Source organism: Pithys albifrons, chromosome 5 (assembly GCF_047495875.1).
Source record: "Pithys albifrons albifrons isolate INPA30051 chromosome 5, PitAlb_v1, whole genome shotgun sequence".
Taxonomy (NCBI): Eukaryota; Metazoa; Chordata; class Aves; order Passeriformes; family Thamnophilidae; genus Pithys; species Pithys albifrons.
The window spans coordinates 17,717,589-17,733,219 of NC_092462.1; positions in this window are offsets into that span (position 1 = coordinate 17,717,589).

A 15,631-nucleotide genomic window follows, 5' to 3' on the forward strand; every position below is an offset into this window, starting at 1 on the left:
GTGAGACAAGGTAGCATCTACAGTTTGTCTATCAGAAAGAAGCTCTGTTAGAAGAGGAGAACCTCTGTCAGTGCTTCAAACCATGCAAAAATGAAGAAGCTGTATGTGGTGAATGTGGATGAAGAGATTTTGCTGTACCATAACAAACTGTGTCAGTTTTGATCTAGAAAGTGCTGAGGGCCAAGGCACTGCTGCCCAGAGGTATATGAAAGGTAATTGGGTAAGGCAGGCCCACTGTTAGCAGATGTTATGCTCTGCAGTGATTTGCATCTTCATTGGAAAAAGCCTATGAACTGAAAAAAGTTGGAGATCAAATAGACCAAAAGCATTGCAAATGGGTCAAGGTAAAACAATTTGCTCAAGGATTATTTAAAGTACTCTCAATGGCTCAGGCTGCACTTAAATACCTTTACATTTTTCTCTAGTATTCATTTAGACATTTGTCCAGTGTAGATTCCTGTGATGTTCAGGTGCCCTTTCATCTCAGCATCCTTGAAAGATCCAATATACAGGAAGGAAAATATAGGTTAGTGTGGAATGCTTTTTATGAGCAGAAGACACATGTAGGAAGGAGAAAAACAACTTATATCAAATCCATGTCTTTATTTTGGCAAGGTGTTAGATTAAGTTTAGCTGAAAACTTTCCACATTTTTGAAACCAGCTTTCACTTGAAATACTATTATGTTTTTTTTGTTTTGGTTTTGTTTCATATTTTAATTTTTAATCTAATGCAGAATAATTTGCACTTGATAAAATTATTTCTGAGATGAGTTGCAGGTTTGAGAGATTTTGTGTGTGGTTTACAATATGCTTACATTGTTTTTTCAAGAAAATAAGTATTCCACTTAAGTTTACTTTGTTTCCTGGAGGTTATAGTTCTATGATCTTAATCTTTTTTTCCCGATTCAGACTTCCCCATAGATCACTTTTCTGTGCCTGTCTTTGATTCAAATGTCCCATTGCTATGACTGAGATTCTCCCTGCAAAAAGCAACAGGAAACGACAGTCAAGCCATCTTGGCTCATCAGATGCCAGCTTTCTGAAAAGAATTCTTCAATTTTCAGACTAATTGGTGGTTCAAAATTGTCACTGTAAAGAAGAAATTTCAGTTCTTTACATGGAGAAGCAATTATTATTTTTTCAAATGGTTTTAGTGACATGAAAGCTGTACAAGTAATTTGGATTGTGACAGCTATAATTCTTAGAGAGCCCATTAACTCTTATTGTGAGACTCTTTTTTCTTTTACTCCTTTCAGATGATGTCCATAACACTTTGTGCCAGTCTGGCTGAGTCAGACTCATCTCCAACGGAGAGTTAGCAGGTATTTTTCAAAGGCTTTTTTAAATTTTTTTTTTCTGAGAATGTAACCTTTAACACAGACTCATCATTAACTGCAGTAATTTAATATGAAAAGTCAGTAGCAGGGTATTTTTTTCGGTTACTGCAGCATCATCATTGAACATCAGATGGTGTCAATAAACAAAAATCCAACAGAACATTATTATTGTTTTTGAGCCACCTCTATTAAGACAGTTTAATTTATCTAGAATCAGGTGGTGATGAGTTCAGCTTATATTTTTGTACTTTCATGTGACATTTGGTATTTTTGTGCATATATGGCCCTTGGTATATACTGCTTGCCTACACATCCTCCTACTCCCCCCAAGCACTGCTGTGCTAAAGTGAGTTTGTAAAACTTCTCTCTCCCCCTTCCTTTTGGCTGCCTTCAATTGCTCCAGTTATCCTGCCTGAATGCCATTGTAAAGAGAAAGGGGATGCATTTAATAAGCCACTCATTTCCCTTCACTACTTATTATTATTTCCTTTAACATGAAGAAAAAGTAGTGACCCATGCACTCCTCTAGTCCTCGTATCTCAGTAAGTGTCCAGGATTCCACAAGCCTGCTTTTCCTTCTGCTGTATGGAAGAACAAGGATGAAAATACATGTATACTTCTCCATACTGACTTTTCCCTCCAGACCCAATGAACTACCCTCTGGAACAAGGTTATACCTTATTTCTTGGGAGAGTTTGAGACAAAACATCTTCACTATAGGCCACTTGACAGTGTCGGTTCCTATATTGGAAAAACTGTGCAAACATTTACAGAAGTGACCTCGCTTGTTTTATGAATATTGTCCTTGTTCATTAACTGCATCTCATGATGCTTAGAGTCCCATGGACACAGAACTAATTAAAGAAACACTCACAAAAGCCAGTCTAAATCTCACATTTCAATGCAAGCATCCAGTATGTGGATACAAAACCACATACAGAATTTAGACTACTACAAAGAAACTGGGCTATTTCATTTTAATTTTCTGATATACATGATGCTTGGAAGAAAAAAATAGTCACTGAATAACTAAAAAATTACATGTGAGTTCCTTAGAAACACAAGATGTTACTCAGGAGAAAGTGTTTTCCTCCCACTGTCATAAGGCTATACCAATGCTCAGAAATCCTAACTAGTGATGGGCCATGAGGCAATCTCAGTATAGTTCTGTGTCCACCTACTCACAGATATCAACAAATTCAGTTACAAAATCATGATGCTGAGATAATTTCTCCATACTTTTCAACAGTAGTGCAAAACATTAGAGTAATTGTGTCCAATTGTACCTTTCCCCCCCATTTTTCTGTCCTTTATCCACCTGAGGCACTTCATTTTCTGTATTCTAGATGTCACATTTTCAGGTCATGTGAAAGGCATAGCTTCTTTTTCCACTATGTATGTGCCTCTTGAATATATGGAACAGCATTGCCTCTGAGATAAGAGTTTATTTAACAGGTTTTATTTTCTTATGATATAAAATTCCAGCTTAAGAGCTTTAGGAAGTCCCCTGAAGTACTACTACCTGAATGAGAAATGTTTGTCCATTTTCAAAAATGAAATGTTTCAGTTTTGTATGCTAGAAGGCAGCCTTAGTGTGCACCAATATAAATAGGGAAGAACTTGGACTGTGCTCTGTTTGGAAGTGTGCATATCTGTAATACAATGGGGCACAGCACACAGCAGTTGGAAGGAAATTCCCACACCACAGAAGGAAAGAAATCCTAGTTGGTATTGTTATTAGGACTTGGGGTTAAAAACTAAAAAAAAAAAAAAAAAAAAAAGAAAAAAAAGAAAAAAAAAGAAAGAAAACATCGTCCAGCTTAGTCTCTAGATCCCCCACGTACACTCCTTGCCTGCAGGTATAAAGCATCAATAACATGCAAATTGCCATACTGATAAGGTACAGTCAAAACACTTTGTTACTGTATAATTCAATCCAGAGAAACATTTTGAATTCAATTCAAGTGGTCACAATTTGTTTGTGTTTCTGCAGAGAAGTACAACATTATGACTTCAGTAAGCCTCACTACTGAAAGGCTTAATAAATTCTTAGTCTGAACTCGAGCTGGATGAAATACTAAACAAATTGTTTCTTCCACAGGCAAACTAGAATTTCTAGTCTGCTCTTGTGTAAGTAAAAGCACAAAAGCAACTTCTATTTTTTTAATATCTGCTTAACTGAAGAAGAAAAAATTGCATTTGAGTATTTAAATAGAGTCATCAGGACAGGACTCAAAATTGAGCTTTAATTGTAGTTGACTGAGCTAGAGACTGTCATTTGTTGAATAGAGTGATTTGGAATCAGGGGCCCACAAAATACCCCCAAATGGTTGAAAAACCTGTCAGCACCAGCCTCACACATGTGCAATTTTTTTTGTTAGTTGTTTGGGTTTTTTTGCCATGATTAGCTCTTCCAGGAGTAGTAAGTATTTGATGGAGATGGCTTTCTCTTGACACACAGAAAGACTTAAGCAGCAATCTTTAAACAATGCATTGATGGTAATTTTGCAGGTTTGTACTACATGGGTTTTGAGGAAATACAAGAAATTTCTCAATTTCGCTCTTCATTATATTTCTATTTCACTGAATATGCCCCTGTTTTTACATTAATAAAGGGCTAAGAGGAGTACAAATCACCTTCTCTAAAACATTTCTATGCTTCTACATCTCTTCTACTGTTATTTTATTTCTTGCATGTGAAAGAGTCCCCATATGATCTTTGGTGGCCCTCCAGCTGATTTATTTCCTCTTTTCAGAACCTCTTCCATCTCTCTCTTTTTTTTCCGTTTTCCTTCCTCCCACTAGATAATCAAAGTTGAATGGGATTCCCTCTGAGAGTACAATCTTCATATTATCTCTTTACATTTAGTTTTGGTATAGTTTTCTATATTGTTTATGCTTCACAGTCTTGAGACATAGAGTGAGAATATCTATGCTCTTTTGAGCATTACACCCTCATTGTATATATTCCTTCTGGTTTCATCTTCCTTCAACAGACCTTTATTGAACTGCTTTGCCCATTTATCCCACCCTCACCTAATTTTGCCAGCTGCTTCTAAAATTCATTGCATCTATTTCTAGTGAGTAATCTGAACACACTAATCCCATCTGTTTCTGTGATATAGTCTTTTGGTGTTAATTTTCCTTTTGGAGGAGGTGATTTAATGCTTGTGTGTAACATGACAGATGATGTGTGGGCACAAGACCTGTGGCCAGCAGGTTGAAGGAGTTGATTATCCCCCTCTCACTCTACCCTTCTGGGATCCCACCTGGAGTACTGCATCCAGCTCTGGAGCCTCCAGCAGAAGAAAGACATAGACCTGATAGAGCAGGTCCAGAGGAGGGCCATGAAGATGATCAGAGGGCTGTAGCACCTCTCCTATGAAGACAGTCTGAGAGAGTTGGGGTTGCTCAGGCTGGAGAAGAGAAAGGCTCTGGGGGACCTCTTTGTGGCCTTCTAGTACTTAAATGGGAACTTATGATAAAGACAGACAGTGACTCTTTACACAGACGCATAACAATAGGACAAGGGGGAACTGTTTTAAACTAAAAGAGAGATTGAGATTACATGTTAGGAACAAATTCTTTACTTAGAGGTCAGTGGGGCACAGGTTGCCCTGAGAAGTTCTGGATGTCCCACCCCTGGAAATGTTCATAGCTGGGTTGGATGAGTTCTGGGCAACCTGATGTAGTGTGTGGCATGACAGAGGAGGCTGGACCTACATGGGATTAAAAGTCCCATCTAACTCAAACCATTACATGATTTTATGATGGGGAGAAAGAAGTTTGGGAGAAGTTATTAATTCTTAAAAAAAAAAAAAAGGAAAGGCTAAGAGTCTTGTAAGAAATTGATACCTATACTAAGTTTAAGATGAAGGAAAGGGAACAACTTTTTCTACACAATATATAGTTAACATGTAGAACTCCTTAAAGAACATCTTAATAATAAATTGGTTCAGAGACATACAGGACATATCCAGTATCCATGAGCATGATTATCCGAGTATTTGCCTCAAGATGGTAACATAAGCTGGTTTTTAGATGAGATTGCACAAGTGAGAAAGTATCAGGTCATACTTATCTAAAGACACCAAGACACAACACTGGGTTGGAGTAACTTTTGATTTGAATGATTGAGGCTACTCTTTTGTTTTCCCATTGAACATTTCTATTATTTTTCTGCACCTTGGTAACTGTCTTTAAAATGGAGGAATGATGTAATGAAAACTCCCTTGAAATCTTACACTCAAGATGTAAGCACAGACATAGTGTAGTCAACTATCCACTGCTGCATAAAACAAACAAGAAAACTCCAAGCCATTGGAATTAGACGTACAAGACAACAACTTATTTCCTGCTTTACACGTAATGATGTAAAGAATCCTCTGAGTCATAAAGATGCATGCCACCAAATTTTTAGCTTCAGAGATTGCTCAGAATGTGCCACCTGTCCTCGTATCTGTAAACATGATCCTGACTATGGTGGAGCTTTGTATTAACATAAAAATAACAGCAAAAAGTTTTAACATGGTTCAGGACTTTTTCACATTGCTATAAGGATCATACATTCAAATGTGAACATCCAATCACAGAAACAGGCTGCATGTAGCTTACAGTCTTCATTTAGGCAGTGCTTTCATTTATTTTGGTAGTCTGTAGACAATATTCAACTGACAGTATCACTTTATGCCAAGGAAAGTGTTAGCACACACACATCTCTTCCCATCTTCTTTCCCCAAAGAAATCAATTTAGATGAATGCTGAAATGAATAATTTTAGTGAGGAAATCATTGTAACTGCTGGAAATTAATCTAGGTAGACCTATAATTTAATTCTTAGTGTGACAGTGAATCTAGTTACATTATTTAATGTTAACTAATAGTTTATTGTAACCATAGGGATAGAATGGGATAACAATGAATACTATACAAGTAACTATTACAGGTTGTGTGCCTATATCAGTGTAACTTATTCTTAGCATAACTAAAACTATAAAGTTACAAAATACCAGAGATACAAGGCAGAGGCGAGCTAGGGATTTTCAGAAGCAAAATGTGGAAGCAACACTACGGGTGCCCTCTAGGCAATAAATGTAATCAACAGAAAATTAATTTATTACATTCCAATTTCTTTTGCAGACACCCTTTTATTGGTGCAAGAAATAAATGGGGAGTCTGGCATAGGTGCTATCAAATGCTGTTGATTACTCCCTCTAATAGGACACTTTCTTCTGAATATTTCTGTTTCTGCTGCAACTTTGAATCCAGACATCTTGCATTCTCTAAATTGTTTTATTTTGTTACTATTTATGAGGCTGGACTGTGATAATTCCTTGTTGTATATTTGGGAAGAAACAGGCTGAGTAATTTGCCAGAGATCAAAGTAGGCGGATGATGGGCAGAAAGGGGAAAGATTCAAACCTACATCTCAAACACTAAGCTACAGTTTAAAGCATTCTTTTTTCCTATTAAGATATATCACTTGCCTCCATACCTTGAGGACAATCTGGGTTTTATTTTCCATCTAAAATTAAGGTTCACTTTTCACATTACACTGGACTAACATGATTCCTCCTCAATTTACAGCACTTATTTTCTCAGAGCAGAATGAACTTTTTTGGAATTTACAAGTAAGCTATGAATGAGTTTTGAACTGAAAATTAATTGTAAGTTATGTCTTTTAAGAAATTTAGCATCTGTGCTACTGTTTTTTTTTGTTGTTGTTGTTCTGAGGCTTCTTCTTTTCCTTACTCAGATGGTAACAAAACCTCTCCAAACTAGTCAAACCACTAAAAATAATTGAAAGTATGTGTGTATTTGAGGAGGAAATTAGTTTGTAATTACGTGAAATTATTGATGATAATTTCTTTACTGTGTAATGATGGGATTTAGGAAATACATAATGTCTCCTAATGGTTTTTTATTTTTTTACTCTTAAGTTAGTCTCAGCCTTAAGACTATCTTTGCTTATTTGGCTGGTAATTGTCACTAAGGGGAGAACTTACAGTGCATCACTCAGTTTGATTTGCTCAAGGTCCTTCTCTTTTTCCCAGAAATTATTACAGTACTTATTTTGGGATTTGGAGTAAGGGTGGTCACATAATACTCCCTCCTTCACTTTCTTCCCCTAACCAGCCCTGGGATGCAAAGCCCCAAGTCCCGCTAGAAGTTGTTATGGAGGAAATGGAAACATGGGCTGGATTTATTTCAAGTACCTTAAAAGAATATAGTGTCCCTCTGTAAGCATACGTTTAGGTGAATTGCTTCTATGACAGGGTCCACGCTCAGTATTCTGACAGTTCTCCCTTGTCCTGCCATACATCCTTGAATTTGCTGCATAAATGGTTCAGAGTCCTAAACTGAGCTTGCACTGGTGCACTCAAAGTTCTATGCCTTTGAGCACTTGATTGGTGCACACCCAAACCTATTAGGAGCTGGATCCATTTGGCCTTCTGGCACTCAGTGCAAGCCAGGTCTTTTCAGCCTGCTGTGCTGAAACAAAGGTGATCTCTTATATGCACCCATGGAGAACATGGGACAGGGAAATCAGAGCATGTCTGCTGTTCTGTGCTTCACAATCATCCTTTGGATAGCATGAGAAACAGAGGATTAGGAAGAGTCTCGCTGCTCCCAATAAGATGCTACAAAGAGTAAGGAATCTTCTACCATCTGGGACTTCCAGATAGAAGGAAAGCAGGAGTTGCTGCTCATTTGTTTCCCCCAACAACACAAAAACATTTTCTCAGGACATAGGGGCTATTAAGGACACAAATTTTCTTTGAGAATAACAGGTTCATCTGGGTGGCATGGTTGATGCACGGTAGTTTCTTCAAGCAATTGTAAGTACTGACTTCTTCTAAAATTACATCAGAACCTTTCAGTTCTGACCCAAAAGACCAGTTTCAAATGGGTCAAGAGGAGGTGGCCTATAACAGAAGTTTGAAGTTAATTTTTTCTCTGTTTCACATACTTGAAATGCACCGGTGTCATGGCTCACTTCCCTGTTAAAGGCCAATAAAAATATGTTTTTATAAGACATGTTTTATAAGAACCATATCACCTTGCAACTATGCTGTATGTCAAAATGCCATACTGTTTGCTGCATTATGCTTATTACAATAGAATACTTAAGGAGCCACTGTGCAAACCCTCTCCAAAACTTTGTTTAATCAGTGTGTCCATGTGCTCTCTATGCATGTTTCAAAGAGCTCTGAAATTGAAGATAATTTGTATCTTTACCCCAAAATGCTGTGCCAGTGAAAATAACACACTGGAGATCTCTACAATGGAGCTGAACCTGTCTCTGAGGGAATGCAACTTTACATTAGAAGGTTCTGGACTGTGGGAAGTCAGAAAATGCTCTTCTTTCTAATACAATATAACAACAGCAACAAGTGGAGCGGCTGTACAGTGAGGGTGGGACAAAGATCAAGGGTAGTTCAATCATGCCATGCAGGCTGAGCAGTTTTGTGTCAGCTTTCTCTAAAAACAGTGATGGAAGCTCACTATGACAGAAAAAAAAGAGAATATGAAGGGCAGGGAAATAGAAATTGCAATATTCTAAATGCATAGAAAGCACTAAGGTTTCAATGAATGACAATATCCATGAAATATAACACAGTTCTGACTCTGATTCTGCTATTTCCTCGTCACCCTTTGGAGCTGGCTACTCCGCAGTGTGAATACAGGCAGAGGAAGCATGCACTCCCTCACTTTTTTATACATATTTCTGAAATATCTGCTTGTGACTAACATGTCGGTGGCAGAGTACAGGGCAAGAACTCTAATGCTCCCTTAAACTGAGATGTGCTGTGACTCATGGGACTACATAAAGCAAAATGATTTATCTCCAAACTAAAGGCAACAGATTCTGAATTTCAGGAGCTAATCTCTGGTATGCTGACATGAGATATACAGATTAATAACAGAGTAGTGGAGAAACTCACTTGATACTAAATGTAGAATGGATGGTTTCATCAAGTGCATCATACACTGTCTTATCTAGATTTCTGTCACGCTTGTAAGCACAGAATTTAAAGAAGACTGTACCTGATAGCTTAAAAACATAAGTTTGCTGTCAGCTTGTAACTTCCTTATTAATAGGCCATGCTAGGGAAGGAATTCTCTAGAACTACAATTTATTTTAAACCAGCAAAATAACCTGGTTTAAAAAGTAAATGTCCAAGCCAAAACGGTAAAGAAACAAGCAAAGTGAAAGTGATGTATAAAATAAATTCCAAAATTAGGAGTTTGGGTTTAGTCAAATGTTGTCAAAATGCTCTGAAATTGATCCTGGTTAATGTACTGTCATTTGCCCAAAATCTGAATTACTTTTCAGTGAGCAAAATCATTTTTAATGAATCCATTGAAGAACTTATAACATGCTGTTTCCCTACAACCATATGATTTCATGCTATATTCTTGATCCAATAACAGTGGCACATTTGAAATTATGACATTGGATGAAAAGCACCACATTTAGCCAATAAACGATCTTTGTGTGTCTTGTTGCATTCTTACATGTCTTTTGTGTTAGTACTTGGGATTCTTATTTTCAAGAAGGCTGAAAGTGTACACGAAGACTGACAAAGAAACCTGACAGGTTATCTGAGAGGCTTTTAGATCATTCAGAAAATGTATAAACATGCTAGGCCTGCAACAAAACTGATTTATCTTCTTCACCTTTGGTGGTATTGTGTCTGAAGTCCTTAGCATCTACTCCATCTGACATATAATTTTTTTTTTTTGCCACAGAAAGGCCAAGTTATGAAAGGCCACCATGGCAACTCTTGAATGGGAACCAGTTCAGAGTTTAAAGCTTGATATAATGATATAAATCTTCCTCAGAAAGATGGCACAAATAATAAGAACTAAAAAAAAAAAAACAACAACCACAAAATTGTCAGTACAGTTGAACTTACATTTGACTTTCCCTGAAACCTCATAGTTTGATACAAAGATGAAGTCTTTTCAGTTCAGGTCTTACACAGCTAAACCTGTTGAAAAGCAACAAAATCCCAAATGCCATAAGCATTCTTCATTATTAATATTGTAAAAACAACATAAAGAGAAATAAATGCTGGTATTAGAAACAGACAGCCATTTGCTCATCTTTTCTATACATTCTAACCCATATAGGATGTTCTTAAAAACACTGGAGATATCTGTCTTAGTTCTGTGTAGAGGTTTAGACATGTATCATGCTATTTTCTCATCTGGAATAAATCAGTCTGGTTGGCCTAATTCCAGTAGTACATGCAGAGGCAGGAAAGAAACTTGTGATTCTTTTTAGTGAGATATAACACTTTCTGTGTATGCTCAAGTGTAAACACTTAAATACATGGAAATGACAGAGATATGTTCCAAAACCAAATGTACTGTGTGCCAACAGAAAGAATTTCAGCCAGTGTCAGCAACAGTTGATGTTCAGTTTGGTGTCTCTAAGTGATGCAGAGATGTATGTATTTGGCCCTAAGGGTTCTTCTCCCCTTAAAGCACCTGGGATCATTGCCTTGGAGTTGTATTTACTTTAGAAGAAAAAGGTACTTAGCACTTTTTATATAATAGAATAACTTTTTCAGCTCTATTAAAGAACATAGAGCTCACAGGGCATCTGATAAACATAAATACATCAAGACCAGTCAAACATTTTACTTAACTCAAGAAGGTGTCAGTGTGGTCATAGGTCACCTCCTGCATCCAGCAAGTCTAGCATGGCCATTCATTAATATTTCATTGTAGTCTCTCAAAAATGAGAAAGGGCTTATACTCTGATTCATGATGACTTTAATGCCTTGTATGTTGAGGGATTTTTTCTAATGTTTGACCTCAGTTTCAACATTTTTTCCCCTTCCTGTTCACATTACACACAGCAATAGCAGATCAAGAAGTTGCCGTCATCCTCATTTTGCAAGTGAAAACTTTGAAATGCAGCTATAAATAAGAGAGAAACAGCATTGAAATAGGCACAAAGACTCCTCAACAACTTTAGTTTCCAGTAAAACCAATAGCCAAATAAAATATGTAGAGAAGACTTAAACTTTAAGTTTACATAAATTAGGCACCTCCCAAGAAGGAAGATAGCTAAATGACATGGGAAGAGTTACAAAAAATATTGTTAGTAACTGATAGCAGTGAGGGGCTGCAGGATACTGATATCTCTGAACACTTGACTTTTCCCTCTATTCATTTCCATCTCTGATGCTGATATGAAGAAATACCAATTTTAAAATGGAAAAAAAACCCAGAGAACCAGAGAACATATCAACATTGTCATAAGAAATAATATGCCTTCTAATTTTAGTCTTGAGCAGACAGAACTAGCAAGGGAAAGACATCATTGCATGTATTGGGAGAGGGAGAAAAGGTAATGCTCAGACCTCTCACCTGTAATGTCAAAACCAAGAGGAGAATTAAGACAGCAAATGGCAAGTTATATATGGCTATCCTTTCAACGAATGAGGAGGGGGAGCAAGAAATAATCTATCTGCAAAGTATTAATTATTCCCCTGTCTGAGGAGGAAAAGAACTGTTGTGTGAAGGTGATGAATGACATAAGCTATCTGCAAAGTATTAATTCCTTTGTTGTTGAGTGGGTGGAGAGGAGAAACCTCTCTTACTTGGGCAGGGTTGTCAGATTTTTCATGCCACTCTACCTAAAGAATTTTTAGCAGAAGGTGATGTTGTTTATCTGGTTCTGTTGACCTGAATGACTGTTTTGCCAATCCCGAGAAAATTGTATGGAAAATATGGCTCTAGTTTCTTATAATTTAGCAAGCCTGGGAGTTATTAAAAGGAGACATCTTCTGTTGAATATAACAAGGAGTAAGCGAAGGAAGCAAGTGATGGGAGAAGGACATAGAGAAAAAAGGGAAGAATAAAGGTAAGAAGAAGAATAAAAAGAGAATATCAAGAAGGAGGATAGGTACCTGAGAGTTATTTTAGGAGGTTGGGAGACAGGTTATTCTGAAGAAGAGCAGGGGAATTTTCCCATTATGATGCTGTTTTCTTTCTTATTGATGCTAGGAGTAAAAACATGCTGAAAAGTCTCTGAATAAGGAAGCGAGAGAATGAAGTTATGTTATGCAAGTGTCTCGGTTTGAGGGGAAAAAAACAAAATGTTTTACCCACAAGCAGGGGAGGGGCCTCCTCCACGATAATCACACCACTCTTTATCAAATTTAAGAAAAGGAATTTTAATACAAGAAGGATAACTGATATATATATATATATATATGTAAACAGATTAGTGCAACCCACTTCCCCAACACCACAAGAGAAAGAAAAAAAAACCAAAACAACAACAAAACCCAGCAGGTTTTCCTCCGGGAGGAAAGGTTATACTTAAGTGTCCATGTCACAGCCCGGCTGGCTGCAGAGTGAGTTTCAGTCCCTCTCCAGCGAGACAAACGAGCAGTGAGCTTTCAGATGGACTCAGTCTCTTCCCCCTGTGTTCCCCGTCCAAGAAGCAGAAAGGTACGAGCAACCAGGAGCAAATCCAAGGCAGGCAGCAGCAGCAGCGCAGCACGAAAAGTAGTCCGGGGTAGGCAGCAGCGAGACAGCCAGGAAAACCCCAGCAGTAACCAGCAGGGCGCCTGCCTCCTTGGAGCCCCCACTCCCGCGTTCTGCCGAGCCAAGACTGGGAAGAATATCCAAAAAAAAAACCAAAAGAGACAAACCTGCCCCCACCTAAGCGATCAACAGTTAACTGCTTCTTTTGTTAACCGCTCGCCTGGGCAGTTAAGTGGCAGGGGAGAGAATTTACATAATAATCCCAAACTACAACAGCAAGGTATGGATTGTCATTGTCCTGCAGGATCATTGCAAACCCTTCACTGAGGAAATATCTGTCAATTTAAAAGCTCTACTCTTTATTTCTTCTTAGACGCTGTGGTCAAGATCTGCAGTCCTGACAGCTCACCCAATCTAGTCTCAGTGCACAAGAAGTTCTAGATGTGTTGGAAAAGCTCAAGGTTCTTTTGTATGCTTCTGCCAAGAACAGTCCCTTTCTTGGAGTAGAGGGAGAGAAATGTTGAATGAAGGCATGTTTTGTTGCCAGAACAGAAGCAATTTTTCAAAGTTTGTAGTTGCCTTCAGCTGAAAAGATTTTTATGGGTGTTTACCTTCTCCTCAGCTGGTAAATCTAGGGGACAGTTTTATAAGAGATTAAATTCTAGATGTCTACAGATTTAGTATTTCTGTTGCTTTCATCAAACTATGATTTCAGGTCAACTTAATGGGAACTTGATATGATAAGACTCTTGTAATATAGGGTTGTTATATTGGTTTTGGGTGGGTTTTTTTGGTTTTCAGAGTGCTATTCATCCAGGAAAACTGTTGAGTGAATTTAAATTAAGAGGAAACATATCCACACAGGGATTAACACAGGGTGGGAAGAAAAAAAAAGATGGGGAGAAAAAATTAGTAGCTGCATCTATATTAATGTTTGTGATTGGGCTCTGAAGTTACACTATCCTGTTCCACAAAAAAAAAAAAAAAAGAGAGAGAGATAAAAGGAAATATTGGCAATAAGGAAATGACAGAGCTAGAAAGTAAGATAAACACAATGAAGTACAAGCAAGACCCTTCTAGTACAATTTCTTTAAAGCAGACTGCTGATTTAGATAATTTTCAGACATCTAGGCATTGTGGCTATCAACACAAATATCTTAATTGCTTTCCCACAGGTCTTACACACTATTGCTTCTTCTTTATCTACTTTTGCTTGAAGGCATCTTGTTGAACCTTTCCTAACCAATTTTCTTTCTACCAGTTTGAAATTTTTTTTCACTTTTAAAAGTTACTCAGCTTCCTACAATCACATAATCCAGTATTATTTTTGGTTTCAGTTCAGTTGTCACTGGGGAAGAAGCAGCTCATATTTGTGTTGTCCATTCATTAATCTGAATAAATGAGAAGGAATTTTCTACAGATAATGTGCTTGCAATTATTACTTTCTCAACATGATGTTGGAAATAAATCACAGAAAGAATCAGCACATTGATCATTCAACCTTATATCTTCAGCTGTATAGAGAGCTGAACAGAGAAAAATTTGTTTGTTGTAACCAACCACTATAGAAGAGAAATAACTCTCCAGTGGAGAAGTGCATACATGAAATGTGACTGACACTTGTCCTGCTTGCTTAAGTGCTCTTTGGGCTTTGGGCTTTGGCTGATGTGTGGTGAGTTTGAAAAATCTGATTATTGAGATGAATAAATAAGGGAAGATTTCAAAGGGACCTTGGAAGTTTTGTTCTGTTTTCAAAAAAACACTGTGTTTATTTCTTTATGTAACTGTACAGTGGACTGCTAAAATGTGTATGTTCACTAATGCTGATTAAAGAAGATGTTAACCATTTACTACTTTTGTATATTCCTGTGAAGAATGTGTTGTTTATACCTGAAAAAGATGTGTCAAATTAAATCCATTTTTTCTTCAGTATCTTTGTTTGCTGAATATTTTGTGAGAAAAAAACAAGAATGTGAACATCAAACAATAAAAATTGACTCGTCCTCTAAAACTGGAAGAAATTAATCAAAATTGTTAGTAGAAACATTGCTCCCAGTCTCTACACTGTTGAAAACATTTGTTAAGTTTAAACCTTCCTGTCTTAGTCCAACATGATGGAAAAAGTATAATTAAATTGTTGAGAAAATCCACCCCATTTCTATCTGTGTGTTAGTATGGGCAGGGAAACACAAGAAGCTTTTAAAGGGTTCTTGCACATAAATGATGAATCAGAAAATATGTGTCCTCACAGTGAAGCCATCAGAAAAGGCAGATGCAGGGGCTGCCTGGGATAATAGGATTTCTGTTCAGTAAACAAAGGCTTCAGTGCTTATTAAGAGACAGAGATGGCAGATGTTAGAATATTGAAAATGGTGTTTTGGTGTAAGGTTTCATGCTGGTTGGTACTAATCTAGGAAGGACAGTTTTGCTTCAGCATATCAAGTGATATCTATTGCTAATAATGCCACTCTCTTCTCTGAATCAGACTTTCTGACCATGCTCTCTCATAAGAATACTCCCATGTAAAATCTTGTCTCATGAAAACCAAGTAAGCAGAATTTGTGTCAGAATGTCAGTTTTGCTCAGTATTTTCTGCTTCCATATTTGTCTGTTACCCCTTCTTAATGCTTTTTGTTGATTCACATTTTTTATTTTCTGTTTAAATAAGAAAAAAATAAACCCTGTTATTTGAAGAAAATACAAGAAAAAGGGGGAAATGTGATATTTAAGTGAACGTAATGGGGTTTTTTTCAATAATTGAGAAGATCATAATAGAAAGCCTG